This window comes from Rhinopithecus roxellana, chromosome 16 (genome assembly GCF_007565055.1).
Source record: "Rhinopithecus roxellana isolate Shanxi Qingling chromosome 16, ASM756505v1, whole genome shotgun sequence".
Taxonomy (NCBI): Eukaryota; Metazoa; Chordata; class Mammalia; order Primates; family Cercopithecidae; genus Rhinopithecus; species Rhinopithecus roxellana.
Genome location: NC_044564.1, coordinates 38,116,217 through 38,134,732, shown reverse-complemented (window position 1 = coordinate 38,134,732; position 18,516 = coordinate 38,116,217). Strand labels below are relative to the sequence as shown.

Sequence of the window (18,516 nt, the reverse complement as noted above, 5' to 3'; positions counted from 1 at the left end):
CCTATGTCTATCCTCTCTGTCGTCTGGACCTCTGGAGCAGTCATGTGGAGCCTGCAGTGGTGTGGTTGGCAGGGTCCAGGGGCCCTGAGGGACCCAGGGGCGGAGCCCTAGAGAAGCCTGGTGCTGGCTGCTGACAAGGTGGAGATGAGGAGCTAGTGGCTGCTTTGTTGCGTTCTTCCCCATGGCCAGCCCATACTGGGATCTGGTTTTCTGCTCTTCTGGGGGGCATCTGTCACCCTGTCCCTGGAGGTGGGTTGGCCGTGTGCAGCATGGTCCTGTAGGTGGGGCTGGGGGCCATTGCCCTGGTGCAGGAGAAAGCGCTGTCTTGGAGATGGTGGGCCAGGCCATGTGCAGAGTGGCTGAGAGCTGGCCTGCGCTGTGTGACCTTGAGCAGGCTCCATGCCTGTGCCTCATCCTCCTCCTGACTGTGATGAAGGGGCTGGTTCCTCATGGTTCTGAGTTCCTGCGACTGGATATCTGTAGCCCTGAGATCCATGCTGGCTGCAGTGGAGGATGTGTGCCTCCCCTCCGCTGCCCGCCTGGCACCCTCTCTGGTGGCTGGGGTGTAGCACTGGGCTCTCGGCAGGTTGTATGGGTCTTGCCCTCGTCCCTCCAGTTCAGGTTCTCCTGCGGGGCCAGGGACTGTGTTTGGGCAGTGCTGGGCAGCATCAAATGTGAGGCCCAGAAAGAAGCTGCATGGGCTATAGCAGGGGCCAGCTGGAGCTGGTGGCCAGTGGTGGTCCTCAACTTGTGACCACTGAGATGGTTGGAAAGAGCCTGCCCAGGAAATCGTTCAGTGTGGGGGCCGTATCCCTCCATGACATGTCAGCTGTGGTCAGATGGACAGCAGCATGCCCTCAGTGACACATGCGGGTGAGAAGGGCCTGGGTGTTGAAGCCAGCATCTCAGGTCAGCCCTAAGCCACCCCACGCCTGCAGGGTGGAGCCCACCCCTCAGGGTTAGGCAGGCCCTCTACAGGTGGTCACCCTAGTGGTGAGTGCATCCCTGGGGGAAACACTTCTCCTTTCTGGGCCCTACAAGAGACAGAGCAATGGCCAGGTAACCCCCGTCCTGGAGCTCTCAGACCTGGAAGATGACTGTGTGTGGGGCAGTGAGTGACGATGACTCACCAGCTCCTCCCCACGTGTGACCCATGTCACACACATTCTGAATCATCTGGAAGGTGACACACTGCTCGGAAAATGAGAACCCCCACATGCTGTGGCACTGGCTGCTTGCTGGAAGGACAGACACCGGGATGGGGCTTTGTGGGGCCATAGACCCTTAGGCTTGGGTACTTTGAAGTCAGTCCCACTAAATTCCACTTGCAGATGCTGCTGACCAAGGTTGGAGAGGGGGTTCCAGGTTAATAGGACCAGGTTCCTGTTAGCAGTGCAGTGAAACGTGAGTGAGGTCTGTTCCCATTTGGGGGCTGCAGAGTGAATCCTGAAATTGGGGGTTTGCTTGACTACTTCAGTGGGGAATTCCTACCTGGGCTCCTTTCACACTGAGAGGGCAGCAGAGGTCACTCCCCGGCCCCAGCTGTCGCGGGGAGGCAGGGGCTGTGGTTTTCTGATACAGGCACCTCACGGGGATCACACTGCCTCCGTAGTCCATATGCACTTGACCCTCTTCCAGCATCTACGGCAATTTGGGGTTGGATGGACCTGAGTGACTGTATCATTTTAGGCTGCCCTCCTCTTCTGACTCCCCAGGAAGGGGATTGAGGAACCGCCTCACTTGGGCTGGAAGCATCTGGAAGAGAGGAGAAGAAATATCATTTCCCTTGCATGCAAGGGAGGAAGAATTTAGTGAGTTGAACGTGGGGATTGACTAAAATTCATTAGAGTGGAGTGAATCAACCTCTGACCCAGTACTGGGCTCGTGACATTCAGCTAGAGGGTCATTTGGTGATTTGGAAATAGAAATTGATTGAAATTCTGGCCATCCGCATGGGCAGTAATTGTCTTAGTGGCAAAGAGGGAACTCATTGGGGACAGGCTTAGGGCACAGGTGTGGCCTGCAGTGTTTGCTCCTTACCATCATAGCCGGGTGTTGTGGTTGTCACATTATCTATTTTTAGCACTTTTGTGGTGCTGGTCACCTGCCCACAGTGACCACTTGGTCTGCTGTTGATGGGAAGTGAGTTGGTTTCGTTCAAATATGGTTAAGAAGTAGCAGAGTCTCAAAATAATGAGCTTAGTTGAAGTTGCTTCCTCTGATACTGAGGTCGAGGGAGGTTCTCATGGCCTCTGAGGGGCCTTGGGGGCTGGTGGATCAGGTCGAGGCTGCGTGCACCTGGTGTCTGCACACGATGGTAAGACAGAGTTTAAGGTCAGTACTGAGATGGGAACTGACAGCTCCAGATGATGAAATGACGAACGTCCTTTTGTTTTCCACCAGGAGTGAGGCAAAGCTGGGGCCTTCGCAGAGCTGTGGCTGGAGCTTGGGGTTCTCTGGTGGGTTTGCCACGCTGGAGCTAAGGCTGGCGAAAGCCATGTCCTGGGGAGGAGGCCCGGATAGTGAGGGAGAGCCCCCTGTTGACTCAGTCCCCTGTTGACTCTATTCTGGTTACGAGCTGTGGTCATGCTGGCCTAACTTTGTAATTGAGTGTATATATTTAAGGAATCACTCAAGATGAAAGCAAGGAAAGTGGCATTTTGTGGTTTTGAGTCTTAAAAAAGAAATTCCCACGTGGACTGGGGCCTGTCCCGAGGCTCCTGGGCCTATCCCCTCATGCTGAGCCTGTACTGTGGCACAGCGGGCATGGGCCTATCCCTTCATGCCGTGCCTGTACCGTGGCACAGCGGGCATGGGCCTATCCCCTCATGCCGTGCCTGCACCGTGGCACAGCGGGCATGGATGGGCCTATCCCCTCATGCCGCGCCTGCACCGTGGCACAGCGGGCATGGGCCTGTCCCCTCATGCCGCGCCTGCACCGTGGCACAGCGGGCATGGGCCTGTCCCCTCATGCCGTGCCTGCACTGTGGCACAGCGGGCAGGCCTCTGGCGCCTTTGCAGCTGGGCTGAGTCTGGGGGCAGCAGGGGAGGAAGACCCAGCCTGGAGGGTCCAGTCCCTGGAGAAACGGCGTGCGCTCCCCCTTCGGACACTTGATGAGGACTAGGGATACCTCTGAGTGCAGGGCACCTCCATAGGCTGCCTGTAGACCTGAACCAGCTCAGGGTTCCAGATGGTTCTGGCAGATTTTGTGATGCCTTCCCTGCTAGCAGATGGCAAAGAGAAGGAGCCATTGTTTCTGAAGAGGCCTGTCTCTGCCCTGGTGTCCCTGGAGCAGGAAGCTGTTGGCTCAGGGCAGGCGGAGGCTCAGCACAGCTGGAGAGCACCGTGCCAGTCGTGGTCCTGGGGTCACTGCGGGACCCAGGAGGGCGTCTCAGCTCTCCCAGTGGATCTAGATGGTTGTTGCATTTTTCTAAGCCTGTTTTTCATCTTCCCAGCAGTGCTGTAAAACCTGTCTCCAGTGGGGCACGCTGGGGGAGGGGGTGGATGTACAGCCAGTAGGGCCACAGGGTCATGCTTTCAGGACTCCCACCCCTGATGTCAAGGCAGCAGGCCTGTAGGCTGCCCTTGCCCAGGCCTCTTGAGCACTGGGATTCAGTCAGATGTCAGATAGGAGGGTTAGGTTAGTGAGGAGCCCGCCAGGGAGCTGTGAACATGGGAGGTGTGAGCAGCCCTGTCCTAGCTGTCAGGGCCGTGTGCTGCTTCCAGGTGACTCACAGCCTGACCCTTGTAGAACCCAGTAGAACAGTCACTTCCTCACCCTTGCCTTATGGAGGGTGTTAGTTATTCTTCCTGCTTACATTTCCCCCCGAGTGTCCCCGAGAGTGAAGACCTGCTGAGGGGAGCCATCTGTTCCCAGAGGGCGGGTTCGAGGTTGCCCTGGCCTTCGAGCTGAGCCACAGTGGACAGCCAGGATTTCAGTGGGTGCGTGTCAGGGACGGACTGAGGACATACCTGGGAGAGGTGGCAAGGCCTGGATAACACTGGGAAAGGCAGGAAATCTGGTGGATGCAGGCCAGTTCTCAGTCCTGGCTACTGGTTACATGGGCTGCTGTAAAACCAGACAGACCTTGGCCTCGCTGGGGAGCTGCTGAATCAGAGTATTTGGGGGGCTGGGTCTAGATAGGTGGTGTATTCTCGATGTTCCACACAAAGAGGAGAAAAATGCACACCTAGCAAGTTGTAGGGCTTCCTTTGGGGATACTAGATTGGGGGCTGGGACCTGCCTCTGCAAGCCGTGGGGAGAAACAGGAGGCTTTGGAGCGAGATAATAGTATGATGTGAACTGCGTTGTAAGAAATAAGCATGACAGCTGTGTGTAGGAGGACCAAGGGCCGGGGTGGCACAGGGGCCTTAAGAAGGTGGAGCTCTTAGAATGTGGTGTCATTCCCTTCCAGGTAGTGGGAGCCAGGTGGAGGCCTCACAGGAGGGATGGTGGTATGAACCATGGGTGTGAGGGAAGTGGGAGACATTGGGCAGAGGTAGGAGGAGGACAGAAAGAGGATGCCCAGGGGGCCAAAGCCAGGCAGGATACAGTGAGGAAGGCAATTAGTAGGGTTCGAGAAGGGTCTTGGTCAGAGAAAGGAAATGCTCAGGAAATAAGGGGGCAGGGTTCTGAAAAAAAAGGGCTTGAAGGAATTTGGAGTGAGGGGATGGAAGCATCTTGGATTTAAATCATTTCAGACTCATTGAACTGAGGTTAGTAGTAAAAGCTAATGTGGTGGTCGTGGACTTTAGAAAGAAACTTCAATTTAGGAATAAATCATGCAGTTAAACCACCATGGTTTAATGGGGATTGATGTTGGTCGAGGAAAACCTATTTGCCCCCGCACCTTGGTGTGGGCTGCCATTGTGGGGAGTCGTGGGGGGAGTGGAGGTGCTGAGGGAGTAGCTGAGGAAGGGAAGGTGCTGACGGAGTAGCTGAGGGAGGGGAGGTGCTGATGGAGTAGCTGAGGGAGTAGCTGGGGAGATAAAGTACTGAGGGAGTAGCAGAGGGAGGGGAGGTGCTGAGGAAGTAGCTGAGGGATAGGAAGGGGCAGAGGCCTGTTCTAGGTCACACAGCTGGGATGTGGCAGCATGGAAATCTGAACCAGGCAGGCTGGCCTCACAGCCGGCAGTGTAACCATCACAATATGCTTCCTCTATAGTTGGGGGAGAAATTAAGAAGCAATTAAGATTTCTAATAGACTTGAAAGAAGCATAAAAAATGTTTGAGCTGGCCGGGCACGGTGGCTCATGCCTGTAATCCCAGCACTTTGAGAGGCCGAGGCGGACGGATCACCTGAGGTCAGGAGTTTGAGACCAGACTGACCAACATGGAGAAACCCTGTCTGTACTAAAAATACAAAATTAGCCAGGCAGAGTGGCACATGCCTGTAATCCCAACTACTTGGGAGGCTGAGGCAGGAGAATCGCTTGAACCCGGGAGGTGGAGGTTGCGGTGAGCCAAGATCACCCCATTGCACTCCAGCCTGGGCAACAGGAGTGAAACTCCGTCCCAAAAAAAAAAAGTTTGAGCTAGGTGACTTGTATTTTATAGCAAAGATCGTATGACTTTGCAAAAATGACTTCAGCTCAACTAACTGAGAACTTTAGAAGCGAGTCAAATGAAGATAAATCATGGAAATTATGTGTGATTATTTCCCAGTAAAAGGAAGCAAAGCTGTCAGCGTGATCAGTAGATGCCCTGAGCCTCTGTTGAAGAAAGGCAGGAGAAGAACACGTTGCTGACAGTCTCTAAAATGGTTATACAGGTTGTAATGACTATTAACAGAAAGATCCCAGCACTCGTGTCTTCTGTACTAACTTTATTAAGAGATTTCATCAAAATGGAGATTTTCAAGAACAGCAGACAGACATGATGGAACCATGGAATTTCCCTGTGCCTGTCTCCCGGTGCCTTCTGTGTGGTGCCTAGACCTCTGTAACATCACTGTGAACATCCCAGACAGAAAAGGTTCTTGGCCAGGCACTGCGGGTGGTTAAAGAAAACTGAATTGTAAGAGGAAAATTGGAAAGGATTTGAATGTCCCACATTATGATATTTAATGATGGAATATTGCACAGCCGTGACAGGCTGCTGAGGGCACCGTGTAATAAATAGCACGGGATGCGCTCGCATGGTCCTCGGGGCAGAGACACACGGGACCAGGACGTGACCCGCACGGGCCCTCTCCCTCCACCAGCCCGTAGGCTCCAGCCTCTGTCTTGAACTTCAGGTCTCCTCTTGCATGGCTGCCAGCCTGCCTCTCCCACCTCCCGTGTTACAGAGCCAGCAGGGCACCCCTTTCCCCACTGTCCTGTGCGGTTGCTGTGGCCTGCCCTCCCCAAGCCAGAAACCAGGGGCTGGGAGTCTACAGTCTTTATCTGACTCGCACCTTCACCCCACACCCTCCAGTAGTGACTGTTGAGTGAATGAGTCAGAGTTCCTTAGAATGAGGAATTCCAACAAAATGCCATAAAGACCAGAAATGTATGTCATGTCTGTCAACTGTTCTCAAAAATTTCCATTTTGATGAAATCTTCGTCTTAGTAAAGTTAGTACAGAACACCCCCGAGCTGGAATCTTACTTTAACCAGTGTTATAACCTGTATAACCTTTTTAGAGATTGTCAGGAATGTGTTCTCTTGCCTTTCTTGCATTTTTCAAATTTTCTACAATTACTGTATTTTACCTTTGATACCATATTTAAAGTATTTTAGTTAGAAAACCACATGATTAAGGAAATAATTCAAATAGTTCTAAAGAATCCAAATAGTGAAAAATGCAGCACACTCCTTTCGCAGATCAAATTCTCTCCATAGGCATCCCCTGCCAGCAGGTTCTTGATTAAATTGTGATCTCTTCAATCATCCCTCTGATGAACCTGTGTGCACACCCATTCACACACACACACAGTCACACACCATGTGCCTGCACAGGTGGAAACACTACACACATTTTTGGGAACCTTACTTTTTAGTGAACAATGGATCTGGGGTGCCCTTTCGTACGATTGCAGCTTTATTCTTTTTAACGGTTGCATAGTATTCCATCCTCTGGAATGTGCTATGATTTGTATAGAAAACGTTCTGTGCTATATCTGTGTGTACCCATGTACATAGACGCACACACACAGACGGATTTCTGGGTGTCTTTGGAGTTTACCTGTTGAGTGGCCTCGTACCAGTCATCTTGCACACATGGGGGGATATCCACACTGAATTCTTGGTAGAGAACTGCTGGGTCAGAGGTTCTGGATGGAGCTTCTTGGCAGATGTTGCCCAGCAGGGCCCGGGAACGTGTCCTCCAGGCCCTCTCTGTGCACTTTGCAGCCAGCCTTTCTCATGGGTGCCCTGCTCAGCAGAGTGTAATGGTATTGTGTTGTAATACGCATGCCCATGCCATCGGGGTGTGTGCTGGAGTGCCAATTTTAGTGGAAGGTCCCCCATTGCTCTCTGCCCCTGGAACTTCTTTACTTGCTTCTGGGCCAGGATGAGGAGATTGAGCAGAAGGGGCTCACGGCCCCCTCCGCGTCCACAGCCACAGCAGTGCTGCCTGTCACAGTGTGCCTAAGCTCTGCTCCCAGGAGTCTATGTGGACCTGGGGAAGCCCCGATCCCCCGTGTGTGCAGGAGGAGGCTGGTGGAACCCACAGTCCCTGGCAGTAGGGGGTGTTAGATGTGCTAATAGCTGCACCATGCTTGTTATATCTCTCTGAGTCTTCTTAGCTAGGCAGGTGTAACTAGCTTCATTTCACAGGTGGTAAGAATGATAGTTAATGCCTCCCAGTGCTTAAACAGCATCCGGCACCTCACCTAGGAAAGCACTAGGAAACGTTAACTATGATTAGTCATGTATCCTCAGAACCAGATGAGGCAGGCAGTATTAGTGTGCCCACTTTTTGGATGAGGAAACAGAGGCTCAGTAACTTCCCCCAGGAACACACAGCTTGGAGAAGCCGGGACTGGAATCCAGGTTCCTCTGATTGCAGAGCCGCTTGCTCTTGCTTCATCCCACTTGTCTTCTCTGTGTGCTGAAGAACACCAGGTCCCTGCTTAGAGAGGATGCCCAGAAGGCGAGGTCATGTCTGCAGCATGGAGGCCAGATGAAGGCACTGCCCGTGGCTCTGTGCTGCTGCCATCAACGACCACTAAATACCTGTTCGCAAGGCCTGGGCGTTGGAGCCCCACACTCTCCTGCACTATTGGGGGTGCACCAGGAGAGGGTGTGAAGGCCATGAGAGGGAAATGCTTCTCTCTCTTCTAGTTAATTTCATTGTTTTTTGGTGAACAGGCCATTGGATTCTTTTTACCTGTGCTGTCAGGAGGTGGGAGGTATGAGATAAAACAGCACGATGAGTAATTACACGAGAAGTGTGGGTTTGCATTTTCAGCCAGGTAACTCATAACTGTGGGGTTGCATGCTGAGGAAGAAGAAACAAAACCTGGTCATGTAGGGTGAAGGCAACGTGGGGTTGGGGCCTGGGCAGTTCACTAAGAAAGGAAGTGTGGCCGGGCGCGGTGGCTCAAGCCTGTAATCCCAGCACTTTGGGAGGCCGAGGCGGGCGGATCACAAGGTCAGGAGATCGAGACCATCCTGGCTAACACGGTGAAACCCCGTCTCTACTAAAAAATACAAAAAACTAGCCGGGCGAGGTGGCGGGCGCCTGTAGTCCCAGCTACTCAGGAGGCTGAGGCAGGAGAATGGCGTGAACCCGGGAGGCAGAGCTTGCAGTGAGCTGAGATCTGGCCACTGCACTCCAGCTTGGGCGACAGAACGAGACTCCGTCTCAAAAAAAAAAAAAAAAAAAAAAAAAAAAAGAAAGGAAGTGTGTTCCCATTCAGCAACCTTGGGGCTGGCAGCTGTTTTTGGAGGCTAGATGTGAACCCCCAGCTGGGAGGAAGGACACGAAGATGCCGGTGTTCAGGTGGAGTTGTTGGAGGTGATTAAGATGAGACGCCAGACCGGCTGACATTTGTTGTTGGATGCCACAAAATTACTGTGAATATGATACATGTCTTAAACCACAGGATACTGGATCTCAGCTCACTGCAAGCTCCACCTCCCAGGTTTACGCCATTCTTCTGCCTCAGCCTCCCAAGTAGCTGGGACTACAGGCGCCCGCCACCTCGCCTGGCTAGTTTTTTTTGTATTTTTTAGTAGAGATGGTTTCACTGGGTTAGCCAGGATGGTCTCGATCTCCTGACCTCATGATCCGCCCGCCTGGGCCTCCCAAAGTGCTGGGATTACAGGCTTGAGCCACTGCGCCCAGCCTCAGTTTTTTTTTTTTTTTTGAGACGGAGTCTTTTTCTGTCACCCAGGCTGGAGTGCAATGGCGCGATCTCAGTTCACTCCAACCTCCACCTCCTGAGTTCAAGCGATTCTCCTGCCTCAGCCTCCCAAGTAGCTGGGATTACAGGCACGCATCACCACACCCGGCTAATTTTTGTATTTTTTTTTTTAATAGAGATGGGGTTTTGCCATGTTGGTCAAGCTGGTCTTGAACTCCTGACCTCAAGTGATCCACCTGCCTTGGCCTCCCAGTGTCAGGATTACAGACATGAGCCACAGCGCCCAGCCAGTTTTTCAGTTTTAAAATCCTTGATATTCACATTATTTACCTAAACCTCTTATTTTTGTATGAATCCCTGCCTTTGTTGCCTTGAACTGTTTTTTTTGGCATAGTCCCCGGGTGGCCGCTGTCCCCTCTCCCTCCCGTGTGACAGGAAAGCCTCGTGGGAACAAGCGATGTGGCACTTTGCAGGTGCCCACAGCAGCGTGGGCTTTCCCTCTTTGCTTGTCCAGCAGTTGTGCCCAAATGCCCAGCCCAACCCCGAGAGTTTCAACAGGAAGTGTCGGCGTCAGGTCCTGGGTGGATGTGACCTTTTCCAGGATTCTCATAGCTGCTCATGTGAACATACTTTTGCTTATAAAACTGGCCATAAGAGCCATCCACTGCTAGAGGGAAGACCCCAGTATCAGTCTCTGGAAGCTCCGCTACGGTGGGGCCTGATGAATCATGATCATTTCTGATCACTGCCTTTGCAGTTCATTTGCTAACCTCAGGTACCCGCTCAGGGTTCAGAGGATGTGTCGGCCCCAAGGGGCTGGGGGACCGGATGTTGTGTGCCTGGATGGCTGTGTCTAAGGTTCTGCTCCCTGGGGAGGGGTGTGCAGGGCGTCTGGAGAGGAGGGAACTGTCCAGTGAGGGGCCTGGGTGGGAGGGACGGGAGCTTTACACCTGCGTTTCCAGGGAGAGCCGCCTCCTTCCCAGCTGGCTTCAGAAAAAGAGCCGTGATCATATAAGCTCTGAAAGCACAAGGCAAACAAAAAAGAAATCCTCCTCACCACAGAATATGCTGGAGTCTGATTCTGAGGTTTAACAATTACGTGGCTCCTGTATTAATAGAATCATGGAGGGATCAGCGTCGGCTCCTGAGCGTCTGCAGTCCTGCACGTGGCTCTGGTTTTGTGATTCTGATTCTCTTGATCTAACTGTTGGTGCTGTTACTGCGCCCCATGATTGCTGTCTTAAGGCTGATCTCCCACACTGCAGAGGAGCGACAGCCATGCTATGGAACCTTGCCACACCACAGTGGACGTCGTTCTGTTTGGCTGAAAATCAACCATCCAAAAATAAAGGAAGATGAACAGCTCTTTGGTTCTTGTAATTATGCTATATGTGTTTCTGCTTTTTCCTTCTTTGCCTCATGAAGATGAATTTTACAGAATACGTATCTGGAGCTAATAGACAATTAGATAGTACTTTTTTGGTTCACGGACTCTGCTAACTGAAATGGCTTATTTTGCAAGAAAATGCACCTGGTCAGGTCCTGGGGCTCATCTCCAGCACCGGGTGACGGGCTGGGCTGCACTTCCTCTCTGTTCGTGGGTGGGCGGTTTCACAGCCCCTCCCTCCTGTCTTCCCCAGCACGTACAAGCCAAGCTGATCCTGCATCTAAGGAAGTCTAGAAGGTTTAAACTCACAATAATTTGTTTTCAATGCCTTTCTAGGAGTGTTGCTGAGTTTAAGTGGATGGACAATTTAAGAGCTTAAATAGCCTTGTTTCCTGTTATTTTCACAGCAAAGATTTCTGAAGACTTCTTTCTAGAAACGACTGGAAAGTTTCAAGAGGCGTAAGATACAGGTAAAACCTCTTTATTCATGATCTGTAATTTCAGTGGAGCAGAGTTGGTGATGTGTAGAGGCCTCAGCTGGATCTGGCAGGTGATTGGTTGCTTGGTCCCTTGGTCCCTGGATATCCCGTGGGGCAAAGCTTCAGACTTGGCTGCCATCCCTTGGGCCCGGCATGGGGAGGTGGCTGCTGGGCACCCGCAGTGATGGTCTGCCTCTGTTCTTGCTCTGCCACTGCTTATCCCTGCTCCCCGTATTCTTCCCTGCTCTCTCGGCCTCTCCTCCCACTGGGTCTTGGGCTTGTGGCAGCTCTGTGGCTGTTGGCCCCTGGTGCCCACACCAGAAAGCTTACTTTCTTCTTTTGGAGGGTGCAGGGAGGTGGCTGGTAAGGTGTGGTGTAATAAGAGGGCTCTCCAGGTCACCTTCCTCAGATTTGGGCCATTTTGTGATTAATCTTAATTTTGGTCCATTCCAAGCCATGCAATTTCCGTTTCAGAGGAGAGAGAAATAACCAGCTTAATTTGTGAAAACAAAAGTAAAACCCCCATCTTTCCTTCATCATTTTCATACTATTCAAGTATCATGAATGGGCCCCCACAAGGTTTTTTATTCTGCTGGCTTTTAAAAGAGTCCTGCTGCCAGTGTAGACTTTCATGGTTCCTATGCATGGGACCGTGATGAGAGCACATCTTGCCAGTTAGATAGGGTCGCTTTAATGAGCACAGTGACACTGCCAGGGAGACAGCACTTTCTGTGCTTATTGGCTGGATATATTATCTGGTCCACTGGGGTGGGAGCTCTGTTTTCTGACATTTGTTAAATCACTTTATTAGGAATTGGCACTTGTCTTACAAGTATTTTTTTTGCTAGTTTCTTTTTCCTCCCTTAAGTCATTTGTCTTTGAGTTTTGCTTTTTGTTGGTGTCTTCATAAAAAAATATTTTGGAATCTTTAGCTATAAGGTAATTGAAAGCAGGGACAGTTTTATCCGCTCTGTGCTGTATTAAGCAGTAAGAGAATTCCATTGTGAGAGCCCAGGAGGACTGGCTCCTTCTGTTATTTTTTACTTTGCTGTCACAAAAAGCATGAAGTATATATAGGGAAAGGAGGCCACTTCTCATTTTTTATGTGAATAAAAAAGGGTCAAAGATATGGCAAGAAATAGTCACCTAAGCCAAGAAATGGATTAGCATGTGAAAAATTGCATTATTCACAGCTCCACACACTAATGTGGTGGGTTTCAATTTTTGGTCCTACTGACTTGAGTGTAGCGTGGATGAAACATAGTCTCTTAATGAACTAAATTTTTTTACAGAAGCAATATAAAAGTGTGATTCATTTTTTAAAAAACAAAGAAAACTTGAGTTCCTGGCTGTTCTCCTCCTCCTCCTCCTCCTTACAAGCGACATTGTTAACAGTGGGCTGTCTGTCCACATTCATATGTGTGCATGTGTGTCTGGTATCCGTGTGTCCCTGTGTGTGAGAAGGTGTGTTCTTGTGAGTCTGTATCTGGTATTTGTGCATGTCCGTGTGTGTCCGTGGCTGTGTGTGTGTGTGTGGATTGTGTGTAGACTGGCGCATCCTCTGTTGGCACGGGTGGGCCGTGCCTCGTGTGTTGTTGCTCTGCACCTGTCTTTGGTGTGATGTGCTCACGGGCAGTTGGTGTAGACCAGCTTTAGTCTTTGTGATGGTGATGTCTTCCTTTCCTGACTGTTAACCAGCCCCTCATTGAGGAGCATCCCCTTCGGTTGCACATTTTACTGTCACAGCACGGCAGGGTGGTCCTCCCACACATCGCTTTGCACGTCTGCAGCTGTGCACACATAGTTTGCTGCCCAAGAGTTGCCAGGGGATCAGAGTGTGCAGACATCTGGATAGTTCAGAATTGCACCCAGAAGTCCTTTACCCCACACCTTCCCAGCCCTGGCTAGCAGCAGACTTCTAAATTTCAGCCTGCTTTGTGGACAATACATGGGTATTTTATTTTAATTTACATTTGTTTTGTGGAGTTAAGCACCCTTGGAATTATTTTTGAAGTTAGAAAAGTTTTATAAGAGGTGGGAAAATTAAGAATACAAATAAAGTCCACTTAAAGCACAACTTTTCTATATAGTGTCTTTTATGTAATTTTGCCCTCCCTGCAGGTCAAGCTCTGGGGAACTGAAGCACCCGTTTTAGTGTCATATCAAAGGCTCTACCAGTGTAAATGGTGACCTTTGGCATTCTGGAAGCATCTCTGCCGGCTGGGTTCTATCTGGTGCTGAGGTGACGTAAAAACAGACATTTCTATTCTGGAGGTAGGGAAGTCCAAGATCAAGGTGCTGGCAGATTTGCTGTCTGGTGAAGGCCCTCCTCCTGGTTCATAGACAGCGTCTTCTCACATGGTTGAGGGGTGAGGGAACTCTCTGGGACTCCTTTTATAGGGGCACTACTTCCATTCGTGAAGACTCTGCCCTCCTGACCCAGTCACCTCCCAAAGGCTCCCTCTCCAGAAGCCATCACATTGGTGGTTAGGATTTCAACAACTGAATGTGAGAGTAATCCAGACATTCAGACCATAGTATCACCTTTGAAAGACATGACGTCAGGCATCCCTGTAGGGCTGCAGGGTTAACACAGTCCTCCCTGCGGGGCTGGTCAGCCACTTCCCAGAACAACCCCATATGGTCCCTGGGAGCCAGTGTCCAGTAGGGAAACCGTTGGCCCCCTTGGAGGTGGCAGCAGGTCAACATAAGGCCAGTGGAAGATGATTAATTTTGCTAGCACTAACCTGCTTGGGCCCAAGGACGCATGCACGTACCACACACCCTCCAGAAAAGACAATATTGTCTGCATCCAAGTCTGAAGAGTAGAGTGACGTCACACAACTGGCATGACAGTCTGCATCTCTGCCATGCTGGCTGATGCTTAGAGGGGTCTCCACTCTTCCTTTGAAGGGCCCTGTTCCTGCCGCCACTCTGTGTGCATCCTCATAGCACTTGCCCTGCCGACATTTCTGATAGATGGATTTGTGTGTCCCTCACTCCCGCCATCCTCTGTCTCTCTCCCTGGGTTTCCCATTCTGTACATGCCACACCCAGGGGTTTGCAAAGTGGGTGAGGGTTAGAGCATGTCTGAGACATCCTCACTTGCTTCTGCAGGGATGTGGCTTGAGGGTGAAGTGGACCGGTCCTGGCAGCTGCCCTGCTGGGTGTGTCCAGCCCGACACAGGTCCAGGGCCATGCACGTCCCTGCAGAGCTGGAGCGCTGGTCTCCAGGGATCAGTTTTAAACTCTAGGAAAACTGAAGTTGGAACAATAAGTTGTTTATTATGCTTGTGACCTAGACAGCTCCTGAAGCCCATTCCTGATTCCTGTGGGGGTAAGGCCATTTTATCCTCAGTTTGTAAGGTGGTGACATCAGCATCCCAACTGGAGGTGGGAGAGGGGTTTCTGGGGGCAGAGGACATCCCAGGGTGGAGACGTTAGGTGGCCAGGCACTGGCAAGGCATGGCCAGGGAGGGCTGTGGTGTCTTCTGTTTCCCAGCACCTGGCTGCCTGCTACCAGCTGGGAGGGAGGATGTGGTGAGTGCGTGTCCTCCACTGTCCTGGTTGCAGGGCCGGGAGAGGCTCTAAGCTTTACCTGCCCCATCTGGGCAAACCCCTGAGATAAGAAATAAGCGAGAACACACTCCCCCAGGCAGTGGTTTGCAGTGAGCTCAGGGGTCCAGGTAATGACTGCCTGTGTTAGATTGGCCAGTCCACAGCTGTCACCAGAGATCCCCTTTCAGTTGCCCTGGGATGCCAGCCAGGGCATTTTAATGCCAGCGTTGCATCCTGTTGCTGGCAGAGGCACTGACACCCTCTATGTGGTAGTGGCTGGTGTCCCTTCTGTAATCCGCCCGAGCTGCCAGACAGCTGATCCCAGGAAGGAGCCGAGACATGGGTGACTGGACAGTCCCCAGATGGCATTTTGGTCCGTGGTTTCTGCCTTACAGGACACTTGCCAGCAGTCACTATTCACATCTAAGATGCAACACTAGGTCAGAATGTATGTTCTGCAACAGAGTGACACATGCACAGATGCACATACACACATGCACAAACAGAGGCACACATGTCTGCATACACACACAGATGCACACACAGATGCATGCACATATGTGTGCATATAGCTGTGCACACATTCATGTATATGCATACACAGATACATATATATGGATATATATACACAAACATGCACAGGTGCACACATGCACACACACACAGATGCCCATGCATACACATATGTATACACATGCAGAGATCCAAGCAGATGCGCATGCACACACACGGATGTACTTATGTATGCACACAGGCATACACATGCATGCACAGACATACACATGTACACACATGCAGAGATCCAAGCAGATGCACACGCACACACACAGATGCATATGCATATGCATGCAGGTGCACATGTGTATGCACACAGGCATACACATGCATGTGCAGACATGCAGACATACACATGTATACAGCACACCTGTAAAGATGTGTACAAATATACAAACATGGATAGGTGCACATATCAATGCATGTTCACATGCACACATACAGAAATACAGATGCACATGTGTGCACATACACAGATGCATACACACAGATGTACATGCATCCACATATATGTACCTACACACAGACATACATGCACAGTGGTTGGTGGGTACTCCCATTTTCTCTGCTGTGACCTCCTGCCTTGATTTGAAGGCCCCTGGGGGTGGGAGAGCTGCCTTCTGACAAGTACTGACAGGCAAGAGTGTGGGGCTCAGAGCCCCCTCGGAGTTTCATTCTGCTGACATTTACAGTGGGCTCGTGCACCCTCATGAACAGCCCCAATTACGTGTAAGTAATGGGAGTGACATTTCATAATCCTGTCTTTCTAATGGGCTCCTGTGTCAAGTCATTCTTCCTGAATGCAAAGGGCAGCAATTTCCCACTGTCAGGGCAAAATGCACGTGCATACAGCTCAACTCCCAGCAGGATACCTTTGCTTCTCAGAAATGGTGAAGAAAGGCAGCAAAATGGGCTCTTTTTCCTTTTGTTTTAATTTAACTATTTAGAGTGAGGTCCTTAATGTAACGCCCATCAATGATTTTGGAGCCACTGTTCTGAAAGAACTCGCGGGACCGGCAGATCTGTGTGAGTGTGGTGTGTGCTTTGCTTAAAGCAACTTTAAAATTATATGAAACAATGCGTTCTTGTTGAAAAAGGAAAAAAAACCCTCCAATGTCACAAAGAAAATGCGCAGCCCCTCCCCCTCCCTGGGAGGAGCAGTGTGTGGCATGGGCCTTCTGTCCTGACCTTTGGCTACTCATGTGGATTGTTTTAAAGGCCGTTTGAGAAGAGCAGCAGGGTCTGATTTATGCCTTTAAGAATCTGGTGTCTGTTGATGAGATCAATATACTGCAGACCTGGATACAAATCCATACCAGGAAGCCTGGTGGTCAATCATTGTCCTCAGGGCAGGGCCTGGCTAGAAGCCAGGTAGGTGTGCCCGTGCCCTGCTGAGCTCTATATGACAGTGTCTGGATTGGTCCAAGATAAAAGCAATTAAGAAAAAGGTTTCTTTTCAACATAACCAGTTTGAATAACCACATAAACAGCGCCAGTCCTGACAGTTCTTCGTAACCATTTAAAGCCACCCAGGAGAACCCGCTGGCTTCCACCTGGGCACCTGCTGACACTCCTGGAACACCTTCTCTCAGCCACATTCGTTCAGGGATGACTTTGCCATCCCTGGGTTTGGTTGTGGATACTATTAAAAGATTTGTTTGAAATCTCTCTTCACTGGCGATTTTGTTTTCTGGGACTTTCCACTCTTGGTGCCTTACCTTTGTCCTCTCCAGGTCTGGCCCGAGTCTTCTCACTGGGATGTTTTTGTTTCTCCTGTTCTGCCTCAACTAAGTCAGGGAGGCATTTTCAGGGCCTTAGGCCAAGTGCTATGAAACAATACTGCAAGAGGGGCATGGAGTGTGGGGGTCAGGGGAGGCAAAGAGTGACTGTGGGATGGAGCCAGCCACCAGCAGCTCCTGGGGGAAGAACAGTCTGGAAGAGGGAGCAGCAGGTGCCAAGGCTGCTGGGCAGCCTGGGAGGGGGTGGGGTGCATCAGAGGAAGCGGGCAGGAGTGGAGTGGAAGAGGCTGGCCACATTAGGAGCCGGCATTCTGCATTAAATCCTGTGCCACTGCCCGGCGCTTCTGCTTTGCGGTGAACAATCCTATTTTTACAACGTGCTTGAGCCCCGAAATGTGGCTGCTCTCGGGACCCAGGCTCTGCAGAGGCAACTCACTCTTTCCGTCCTTGGGAGCCTATCTTCAGGGGGTCGTGTCTTCCGCTTCTGGATCCACTGGGCTGCTTTCCCCAGGCTGTGAGGAACCAGAACATGGATGTCTTTTTAAGGTTAATTCATTTTATGAAGGTAATGAATGCATGCAATTTTAAGGTGGAATAGTTCTTATTTTACTTGAGAGAGGAAGCAGCACTTGCTTGTCTTGTCCCTTTGTTCCTTCCCTGCTGCCCTGAGACAGTGAGTTTCAACTATTTTAGTCATTTTGGTATTTTCCTTCAAACTAGATACACCTACATTTCCTGACTTTTCTATCTTAGATGTTGTATTGTACTGGAAGACAGGATTGTGTTCTCCGACTCTTGTCCCCTCCCCTTCCCTCTCTTTCTTCCCCCAGACTCCTGGTGGAGTTAGTTGTAATTTTTGTCATGGGGGCTGTGCAACTGGGCAGCGATAAGTACACTCCAGTTACATTTCCATTCATGGGTCACTCTTGCTTCCCCTAGGGTTAATAACTTCATTTTCTAATCTCTGTATCTGTTCTAATTCATCTTCAGACTCTTTCCAGTGCCTTAAAATGCATTTCTGAAAACAAAGCCACAGATGCAATCAGTAATCCACTGTGCCTTCTCCTGCCCCACCCCATTGGAGCCTCTGCCTCCTCCCCAGCTCCCCGCTCTGACTGCCTCTCCTCCACTCACATCTTAAGAAAGAAGACCTGGGAAGCAGCTGCCTTGTTTTGGTGGAGCAAATCCTGTAGTAGCTTTCTGAGAAAGAAGCTGAGGGAGGTAAAACATTTGAGAACTTGTAGGTTTGAAGCAATGTTCTGTACTGCACTCATACTGGTTGATAATTTGACTAGATGGGGAATTCTAGGTGTGAAGTCATCTTCCCTGGGATTCAGAGGCGTTGCTTTGCTGCCTCCACTGGGGCACTCAAAGGTAATTTCTTTGTGGCCTGTTTCTGGATGCGTCATGTAACCCTCACTTCAGGATGATGTGTCTGGTGTGGGTGGGTTCTTTTCATTCACTGTGCTCCTGGGCACTGTCATTCCGAAAGCTCAGGCCCTTCTGT

The 18,516-nt window shown here is 50.7% G+C and overlaps 1 protein-coding gene across 1 annotated transcript in view; it reads left to right on the top strand.

Annotated features, from left to right (window-relative positions):
• Positions 1-18,516, top strand: part of SEMA4D (semaphorin 4D) — a 136,991-nt gene that overhangs the window by 69,573 nt on the left and 48,902 nt on the right. The window contains 1 exon segment of the mRNA XM_030919200.1: positions 11,086-11,148. The gene's annotated coding sequence lies outside the window, so the exon portion shown is untranslated.